This window comes from Corvus kubaryi, unplaced genomic scaffold, assembly GCF_017639235.1.
Source record: "Corvus kubaryi isolate FWS band 111438036 unplaced genomic scaffold, C.kubaryi_AGA036_p1.0 split3-37296, whole genome shotgun sequence".
Taxonomy (NCBI): Eukaryota; Metazoa; Chordata; class Aves; order Passeriformes; family Corvidae; genus Corvus; species Corvus kubaryi.
The window spans coordinates 31,866-41,785 of NW_024582086.1; the positions used below are offsets into that span (position 1 = coordinate 31,866).

At 47.9% G+C, this 9,920-nt stretch overlaps 1 long non-coding RNA gene across 1 annotated transcript in view; it reads right to left on the reverse strand.

Moving 5' to 3' along the window:
- LOC121658413 overlaps positions 1-7,897 on the reverse strand; it is an 18,989-nt gene extending 11,092 nt beyond the window's left edge. The window contains exons 1-4 of the long non-coding RNA XR_006013958.1: positions 7,857-7,897; positions 7,414-7,602; positions 5,614-5,734; positions 3,880-4,540 (exon numbers count right to left, since the gene is read on the reverse strand). This is a non-coding gene — a long non-coding RNA (uncharacterized LOC121658413). The remainder of the gene's footprint in view (positions 1-3,879; positions 4,541-5,613; positions 5,735-7,413; positions 7,603-7,856) is intronic.
- Positions 7,898-9,920: the final 2,023 nt, after the last annotated feature.

Sequence of the window (9,920 nt, forward strand, 5' to 3'; positions counted from 1 at the left end):
CCCACAACACAGTAATGCAATAGAAGAGAGTAAGAGAGAGAGAGAGAAACAAAGTAGAGAGGGGGAAAAAGAGAGGCAATAGCTACCAACGCATGAGACGAAGTCCTCGTGGTCTTCCACCAATAGATTCGTCTTCTTTCCGTGGGCAGATCTCGGACTCGGTTATTTCAGAAAGTCTCTTTATAGTTCTTTTCAGAAGCGAGGGGCAACTGGCCAAGAGGTTGGGAAATCCACAGCCATTGTTATGGGGTCCGTTGCTTTGGGAAACAGGTACAGGACAGACGTACAAGACAGGTGTACAGGAGAGGTGTACAGGACAGGTCATTCCTTTCTGCTTCAGCGCAGTCCTTCCCGCCTGGGCAGCAAGAACGGCGCAGTCCATTGTGACCTGCACTAATTTTCCTCAGGAATGCGTACCAGTTCCCAGGGGGCACACCTGCAGGCAACACTTGGCAGACAATCCCACCTCAGCCAGGCCAGGACTGCTGTGTTCAGTCTCTGTCTTCGGCGATGATCGTGAGGCAGATGAGGGATTTTCGGACCGTCTCTTACAGTAGGGTCAGAGACACAGTTACAGACACCAGCTGAAGGAACAGTGTAATTTACTATAATGCAAGAGTGCAAAAAACCCCAGAAAAGGATAAGCTAAGCTAATACACCTCATCATCATTACATAAGCTTGCCTCTAGTGATTAAAAAAGATACACCACCAGATATCGTAATACTTTGCCCTTCATCCAGATCCACATATCAGCTAGGGGAAGCTGTACCAGCAAAGCCCTGGAGAGCTGCAGCTGGGAACTGGAAAATCCTGCAGTTGCCTCCACCTTTGCTGGCCACAACGCTTCCAACTGCACTGTTTATAATGCTGAACAACCATTGTCACAGAACTTCCAGTGCAGGGACATCTGTCTTCATTTTCCTCTTGGTTTTCTCCCAAAGCCTGCCCAGGGCCCAAGGAGGAACCAAGGGAGTTGTCTTGGATCCTTCACCCTCAAATAAGGCTACATGTGGCCTTGTCCGCATTCTAAATGCTGAAAGGTAAAGACATGTTCCACCAATGAGTATATACATTTGTAATAAATGAATCAGTTTTGGGGTGTTGATCGTTACTGTGTGGATGTGAATGAATCGGTTTCAGGGTGTCGGTTGTTACTGTTTGGATAGGATATAAAAGAGGGCAGTTGAAAGTTGAATAAATGGGCATGTTAACTGAAGAGCAAGTGCGTGACTGTACGGGTGTAATACTGGAATGTAACCACTGGATGGGGGTATAACAAGGACCCAATGGGTTTAATAAAAGGAACTTTCCAGCACATTGCCTCATAGGGTACAATAGACGCCCTAGACTGTGACTGGCAAACGAGCCAACCAATGAAGTGGACTTATTTGAAAATGATTGGTGAGGAATGCATGGAGGTATAGACCAACCAGCAAACAGGAAAGGGACCAATCAGCACAAGGATTAAGAAACGCACCAATCCGGTGGTACCAAAGACTTTAAAAGCCACCAGGTGCTCTGCACCGCGTCCTCCTGCAGAACTTGGGGTCCAAGGGAGCACCCAGTGGTCTCACTGTCCTTTTTTTGTGTTTGTTGATTTATTCTGGCTTGTCGCGTGGAGCCTGGGCTTATTCCTGGGTTCCCGCTTTCAGCTGTTAATAAATAAATGAGTTGGCTTTTCTTTCCAAAAGTCTCAGCCTTGTTCACAACACATAGATCATAATGCTGATAATACTTACTTGATGAGTGGATACGTAGATCAGATACATATATCATTTGGTGGGAAGGTTACTCTAGAGGTCAACTTTGGCTCAGGGCCTGTTGAGGTCTTGGTCTGGGCCTGTTGTTGAGGCCTCAGTCCTTCAGTGTTTTGTGGTGCAAATGAATGCCCTGGAGGGCTGGAAAGGAGCAAGTCCCTCTTTAGTACATTGCAGACAGGGAACAGGATTAGCCCTGCAAGGCTAAGGCTGGGCTAGGGCCAAGAGCAGAAGGCCGGCACACAGCATTTGCCCACAGGCAGCCATCCAGACAAAGCAAGCCACTCCTGCCCGGGGGCTGAGGTGCCTGAAGCTGCCTCCCTGCTGTGCAGCTCTGCAGATCCCATGTGTGCAGGGTCCTGGCCAGCCAGGGCGGCCCACGTGCCTTGGAGCACCAGGAGTGTCCCAGAGAAGCTGCGGCCCTTTCTTTTGTAACTGTTTCTCGGAGTCTTGTCATTAATCCATAGTGTCTGAAATATTTTTCTTTCCTCTCGCAAATCTAAACACAGGTTTTTGAGAAAAGTGACTGGAGTAGCTTCTGCTGGTGGTGGTACTTTTGTCTGCAGGTCAGGGCAGGTGATTTTAACCAAGGGTGGAGTCCACAGTTAACATGCCTGTTTCACCAGGTCAATAAAACCATTTACAATTGGGCTACTGATGCTGAGCAGCTTTCCTGCTTTTTGGAAAGTTATGAACTAAAAACCAGCAGATTTTCTTCCATGAGGATAACAGCAGTAGCATGATGCCAATTCTTTGCACCTCTTTTCTGTATTTTTGGTTCTTTTGTAATTCCTCAGTCCCCAGAAGGAATGAAAGCATGTAATGTAATTTGCCACATCAGTGTTCATGACAAGCTGGACACCCCATTCATAGGTCTGTTGAGTTAAATTCATCTAATTCTGTGCAAACAGCAACCCAGAGATGCCGAGAAGAGCAAGGACAGTGGGTGGGTGTGCATGCACACACCTGTGGGCTGACTGCTGTGTGGACAGCTGTCTTGGTTTTGAAAGACAGGTGTCTGCTAAGGAAGGCGGAAGCCTCCCTTGAAATGGCAGATGCAACCCCTTTCCCTCCGAGTTATTATAATTTTGAAAATCAAGGGCCTTTAGGCAAAGATGTGGGAAATACATAGAGCAGGCATTTTCCACCCCCTTGAATTGTCCTTATAGGCTCATTGTCATCCAATGGTGGCATCCCGTTTATCCCTTTATGCTAATCTTGGAGCAAGGTGTACCGCTCACCCTATCTCCCTTCTGAGCAGAAATTTATTATAGCCAAAATGCAACAAGGTGACATATAACCCATTAATTCATTTAATAACAAACATATAACAATAAGCTCATTAACTTATTTTTAATAACAAGACATATAACAATAAATCCATCAACTTTTATGGAAGCCAATTCTACTAGCTGCGTTTATATCACCTGGCTGCTCTCAAGTTTTTCAGGACGGTCATGGCAAATGTGGAGGCTCTGGAATTGGTTCCAAGGGCTGGCAGAGCCGCAGGCCTGGACCCCTCTGTGCTCCGTGCTGGCCCCCTCCATCCCCTCAGCCCTGCCATCCCCTCAGCAAATCTGCAGCCCCCCTGGCCCTTATGAGTCCTAGCCCACTCAGCCCCATCCAGTCCCTGTAGACCCGCCACTCCCCTCAGCCTCTGCCACTTTCCTGTCCCCTCGGTCCCACCATCTCCTGCAGCTTTCCCAGACCCCTCAGTCCCACCATGCCCTTCTGCTCTCTGAGACTCAATTCCTGCAATTCCTGTCTTCTGGTTCCCTCAGCCCCATCACCCCTCTCAGCTCCCTCCAGGTTCCTCAATTCCTGCCATCCCCCTCTCCCTATGTCCCTCAGTCCCACCACCCCCTCAGCCTATGCCACTTCCCTGTCCCCTCAGCCCCCATCATCCCCAATATTTCTTCCACACTGCTCAGCCCCACCACTCCCCACAGCTTCCCCAGTTCCCTCTCCTTTATCAGAATTGAATCCCCAGTCACACCATCTCCCTCTACATCCCCACATGTCTCTGTTCCCACAACCCTTCAGCTCCCCCAGTCCCTTCAATCCCTAACATTGCCCTCTGTTCCCCCATACCCCTCAGCCCCACCATCCCCTCAGCCGTACCAGCACCTCAAGGTCACCGTCCTTTCAGTGTCACTGCCTCCTCAGCCCCCTCAGCCCCCTCTGTCTCGACGTCCTTCAGCAGCTCCTCAAGGGACAGTGCCTGCGGCCACCGGCAGCTCCCACCGCTCCAGGGACACCGGGGCTGCAGCTGCTGCTCCACCCGGCCCGGCCGCCAGCTCGGAGCCAGCACAGGAAGAGGGGACAGAGGGGGCAAGGGGCAAAAGCAAGAGGTGAGAGAGAGAAAGAGGTTAAAAAGTAGTCTATACCTATACAGATACCAATCTATGTACCTAAACATCCATGTAGCTGTAACTGTGCACATTTACAAATACAACTATATATATAAAAATGTAACTACCCACATATATAAATGTAACTCTGCATATCTATAAATATAACTACACATACATAAATATAACTATATACATCTAGAACTATATATATAAATTTAAGTATACAGATCTGTAAATACACCTATATAGACATATTAATAGAACTTTATGAATCTGTAAATATAGCTATATAGAGAGATAAATATAACAATACAGATCTATAAATGGAACCATAGAGGGATTGCACCTGCCTGATGTTCATAGGATTTCCCTCTGTCTTTTCCTTCCAGACAAGGCAGCCCTCCTGGAGAGGTCAATCAGATGAGTACCTGGGAAGCAAAGGGAACACTGGGTCATTATTGGCCCTTGTGCACATTTCTCTTGGGCAGCAATTGTCCTTCTATCAGGGATTGTTAAAGATGGCCTGAAAGGCAGACTCTCACTTGGGAATTTGAAGCCCGCTCTTTAAAGAACAGGGAGCATTCCAAGTTTTCAAAACCTCCAAATTTTTGAAGTATCCCAATAAAATCTCAGCACTCGCAGTGCAAATGGCATCCATGAGAGCCTGAAACACAGACAGTCCCAGAGCCTTGTTCTTTCTGTGCTGACAAGAGAGACCTCAGTCCTCACTGAAATGCTTGAAGGTGAAGGGTGCTGTGAGCTGAGTTATAAACCAGCTCCATTACCTTGTATCTACAAACTGCCCTTTGCAGTGAGCAACAACTCCTCCAACTTGATGATCAGCTCTGGCATGAAGAGCTGGGAGAGAAAGAGCTCCCAATGAGGCCTGCAGGCTCTACCAACTTTGCTAAGGAATGGATCCAAAGTGCTCCCTCTCTCTTCTTAGGTCTCACTAATCTGGGCTCATTCAGGCTTTTCCTTTTGTTTACAACTGAAAAATCTGTGATTTTTCAATTGGTTGGCATCTGATGTTCTGCTCCTTGTTTTTCTTGTTTCTCGGGATAGATACCAGCAGACTGGTACTACATTTATTCTGTGATTTGAGACAGAACATTCGGACTTCTACCCTGACTTTTTGCTCTTTTTTCCCCCCTGTTCCTTCAAGAATCGTTCAGCCTAGCCTTCACTGTCATCCTGCAGAAAATGTATCCATGAACTTCAGCACAAAATTGGGACACCCAGTTTGGCAACACAACTCCCACAAAGTCAGGTTTATTTGCTTCTCTCTTGCCACATCAGAGGACTTGGTGTCAGTGCCTTTGGAGAATTGTGGAGGGCAGGGCTCGGGGAGGTTTTGCCAGTGCAGTATTTGAACGAAAGGCACCAGGGAGCACCAACCCTACAAACAAGAACTCAACTCTTCTGATCTCCCTTCCTGTCAGAGGCAGGCTCAGAGCAGCCATCTCAGAGCTCTCTAAACTAATGTGGGCTCTGTCCTTACCAGGCTCCTCAGGCTTCAGGGAACTGTTCCTGCAGCTCACGGCGCCAGGCAAAGCTCCCTCTTCTGCAGCCTTGTTCACAGCCTCTCCTCCTGAAGACTCAGAGGCAACATTAATATTCCCCTTGAAAGAAAAACAGAAAGAAAGAAACCCAAAAATTACTCAATATTTTCTTGGAGTCCCATCAGGGATACAGTAATTTTTCTTCACTCCCAAAGGACATGTAACACAACGGGAACACTGCCCACATGGTTCACATGACCAAGTGTTTTAAATTCTGTTTTAAACTCAGAATTTGAGTGGCCAAAGTGAAACTGAAGCTCTTACAAAATGACCTTTGAGGCAAACCATGAGCTCAGAAAACCAGAAGACACCAAGTGAGGAGACATGTCCTCACACTCTGAGCCTGGCTTCTCCCATGAGCTGTAAGATATCAGCCAGCAGGAAGCCAGGGGCCCTCCTTGTTCCCAACACAGCCGTCGGCAGGGACAGAGCTTGCTGCCAGCACTGCCCAGGGCTGCGTGCTGCAAACCCACATGCAAAGCACACGTTTCTGGCTGGGAGTCTCATCATCCCTCACCCAGCTGCTCAGACACTCAATCACAAGGTGTTGCTTTTTGGAGCCCTCTGCTTCTCCCCCATATGGATGATCCAGGCAAACATTTATGGACCTAGGGTATTTCCAGGACCAAATTTTCCAGTGGCAAAAGTCTGTAAATCTGTAGGGTAGAAAAAAAACCAACCCAAAAGACATGAAAGCCAGACAACCCAAGCTGTGCTCCTATTCCACTGACAAAGTAAATGCCCAAGATTAAGCACCTGCAAATTACCTTTAGACAGAAAGATACTCTCATTATGACCAGTTCTAGAATATTCATCTCTTCTGCAATAGCCTGTCCATCAGAATCCTAAAGATTCTAAAGATGGTTCAGAGCTTGCAATGTTTCCTTTAATTAAGGAATAAAATGCTTTTGAAAAGTGGTATGTGTGAGTTTACAGAAGAAAAAAGACATCACACTTGAGAATAAGAAATTGATAAATCCAAAAAATCCCACTCCCCGCCTTGAGTCTGCCCTTCCTCAATCATAAATGTACTGCAGGCAGTGGGTCTGCATATTAATAGAAATAGAGGTATTCTTCCGCCAACATGTATAATAATATGCAAAAAGGCCTGTGCCAACACAAAACTCCAGGCAAGTCTGGGAAGAGGCAAGAGTTAAGAGAAACCGGATTCTGTATGCAAAGACTGGATGTGTCAAACAAAAGGACCAGAAAGCTGCAGCTCCAGCACATCTCCAAACACAGCTTTGGGAGTGCCTACATGCATGGCAGGGCTCACGCAGCAGCAGCAGCTGCAGCCCAGCCCTTGCTTTGCCTTGGGCTTCCAACCAAAAATGAGGCAAAGCCCATATTTGGTGCTGTAACAGAGGGACCTCTTGCACGTCCCTCCCTGCAAGGGAGATTTTGCCTTCAGTGGCAGTTCTCCAAATCTTCTTTTATTTCACATCAAATAAAGTCTGTTAGAACCTACAAAGCATCACCACAAATGCCCCTGCACTAGGGATTCTTCCCTGGAAAAGGAGCACCCATACTTGGCCACCACAGGCTCACACCTCTCATCCTCACTAAGGGGAGAGACTTTTTCATTCCTCTTCTTTTAGAAATCTTGCTTTACCAAAAATAATTAAATAATTAAATAATAATGAAATAAATCAAATTAAAGGAGCCTTTGCTTCTCAACCATGCAACAACATTCAAAACCTCTCAGTCCAGCCCCTTTCATTCCCATCCAATGGGGTTACCTGAACAAAGGGACACCTTTCAGGCAGGGATCTCCCGATCTCCCGAATCATTGTCTTAACAGCAAGGCTCAGATCCACCGATGTCAGTTCATCTTCCCCAGGTGCATTCCATGCCCAGCTGGAGGCCGTTGATGCTCTACAACCAGCACTGCCAGGTTGGAGTATTGGGCGCTGACCTGCCCAGTGTGGCTGCAAGAATCTAAACACATTGGTCAGGCTCCAGAATGTGGCTTTGGGATGCAGAGCTTTATTGCTGGCTTTGGATCAAACATCACAGGAAGCACACAGGAAAACCAGACAAAGAATCTTTTGGCTTTCTAGGTCCCCCTCCCTATTAGGCTTGACAATTTCTGTCTGAGAATTACAGAGCAATGTGGAAAAATGCTTCAAACAGTCACTTTCCATGACCTTTCTGAAAAGCAAGGGTAGAACTTTTTTCCTACCTGATGGGTTGTAGGCTGGGGAGTACTGCCCTGAAGATGTGCAGCTGCTGTGCTCTGAAAGGGCCATGGAACTACTTTGAAGGTCTTTGGGATACCATGGAATGATGATCTCAGACTGGTGTTCAAATATGCATGTGCCTGGTTCCTCTGATGACAGCTCGAGAAGTCCCGGAGTGACAAACACTTTCCTGGGAGGTGCTGGGAAAGCCTCACACTCTTGAGAACCTGGACTTGCCCTGGAAGGGCATGGAGGCAGCTCTAAACCCTCAAGTTAGACAGCACTGAGGTTCTGGCATGAGGGAGCTGTGCAGCAGAAAAAGAAGAAAGGAAGCAAAGGGAATACTGGGGCAGTATTTGTCCTTGGGTATGTTTCCCTTGGCAGACAGCAACTGTAATTCTATCAGGCAAGACAAAAGCTCAGATCCTCCCAAGAAGGGTTAGAAAGAAAAAACCCCAGACATGTTCTGGGGCTTTGCAACAACCAATTCCTTGTGTATTTAGCACTCCCCTACTCATTCAACAGTCTGGGAAAACAGCTACAATTCCTTGGCAGGAGGCAACTGCCAGGTCTTTTCCCCTCTGCCCCAAAGGGACAGGAGGGACCCTCCAGCTGGGCCTGACCATGACCAAGCCCTTGGCACTCACATGCACTTATGGAAAGCTCCCCAAGCATCCCCAGAGACAGGCAAAGAGCGGCGCCAGCCACCGGCCAGAGCTGGGCCAGCTGCAGGCTGAGTGAACCAGGGTGCTGTGAACACACCCCCACCATGACCGTCCCACAGCCCCCGGCAGCCCAGCACAGCCAGCACAGCTCCCAGGCCCTGCCGGCACAGCTCCCGGGCCCAAGGACAGGCCCTGTGCCAACCCGGGCAGCCGCGCTGAGCAGCCCAAGCACGGGCAGGGCCCGCTCCTCCCACCAGTGCTTCTGAGTAAAATCAAGAGCACTTGCTTCAATTCTATGGATGAAATCACGCTGTGGTAATATCCCGGAGAGTTCCCTAAATTGGAATGCCTGTCGTTTCCACCCTTTTACTGCATGGCTAAAACCAAAATCAGCAAGCAAACTGTAGGGCTTGCTGAAGGCAGAATGACTCCTAAGTGGGGAGAAAAAGCCAAGTAACAAACTTGCTGCACACACAGCACTCTGCTGCTGCTGAGCCATGGCACCTCAAAGAAGCCTTTGGGGCCCAGTGACTCACCTCTGGGAGCTTCCCTTGGCACACATCTGTGAGTCACAGAGATCTGACTCTGATGGACACACAGAAAGAAGGAAAAGAAAGTTAAAACCCAACGTGGGACAAGGTAAAAGGTGGTCGTAGGAGGAAACCAGTGGGCCAAAATGGGCAAGTCCCACCTAAAAGGGGAGTTAGGAGGCAGAGACCAAATAGCTCAGCTGGTGGGCAGACCTTAGGAAGGCAGGCTCAGGAAAACAGAGCAAGCACAACTCTTGCAAAGTTTGGAAGCTTCCTTCCCCCTCCTCTCCTGTCCCCTTGAAACCAGTTTTTTTCTCCCTCATTAAAATACTTTCCTGAGCATTAACAGCAAGTGCCTGGAAAAATCACCTGTGATTTTCTTTCTCAGTTAAAAAATGAAAAGAATGGAGAAGGATCGGGGCTTTTGCTCTTTTCCTGGTTTTACAGCCACATTAGCATTTTGGAAGGGCTCTACAAAAGTCTAGGCACTTCCCAGCCCCAGGAGCACCACTGGCATGAGCCCACCAAGTGTAGTGGAGAGAGCAGCTGGCTCCAAGTGTGACATCTGGGAGGCTGCATATTGTCCTGAGGCAAATTCCCTGCGTGTGTCAGACTGGAAGTCAGGACAATTCTCAAGAAATGCTTGATTAGATGAGGAATGTTCTTTGGATCTCCAAACACCACTTTTGCACTTTACTAGTGTCATAATAGTGAAGCTTTAAAATGTTAGTGGGTGACCCCATTTTCCTCTAGGCTAGACATCAGGAAATAGTTTCAAGCATGCGCTGCTTACAAAACAGTCCCCAGAGCCCTGCTAACCATTTTCTCTCCTCCGTTCACAAAACGCTGTTTCTTCAAAGGAAAGGAACAG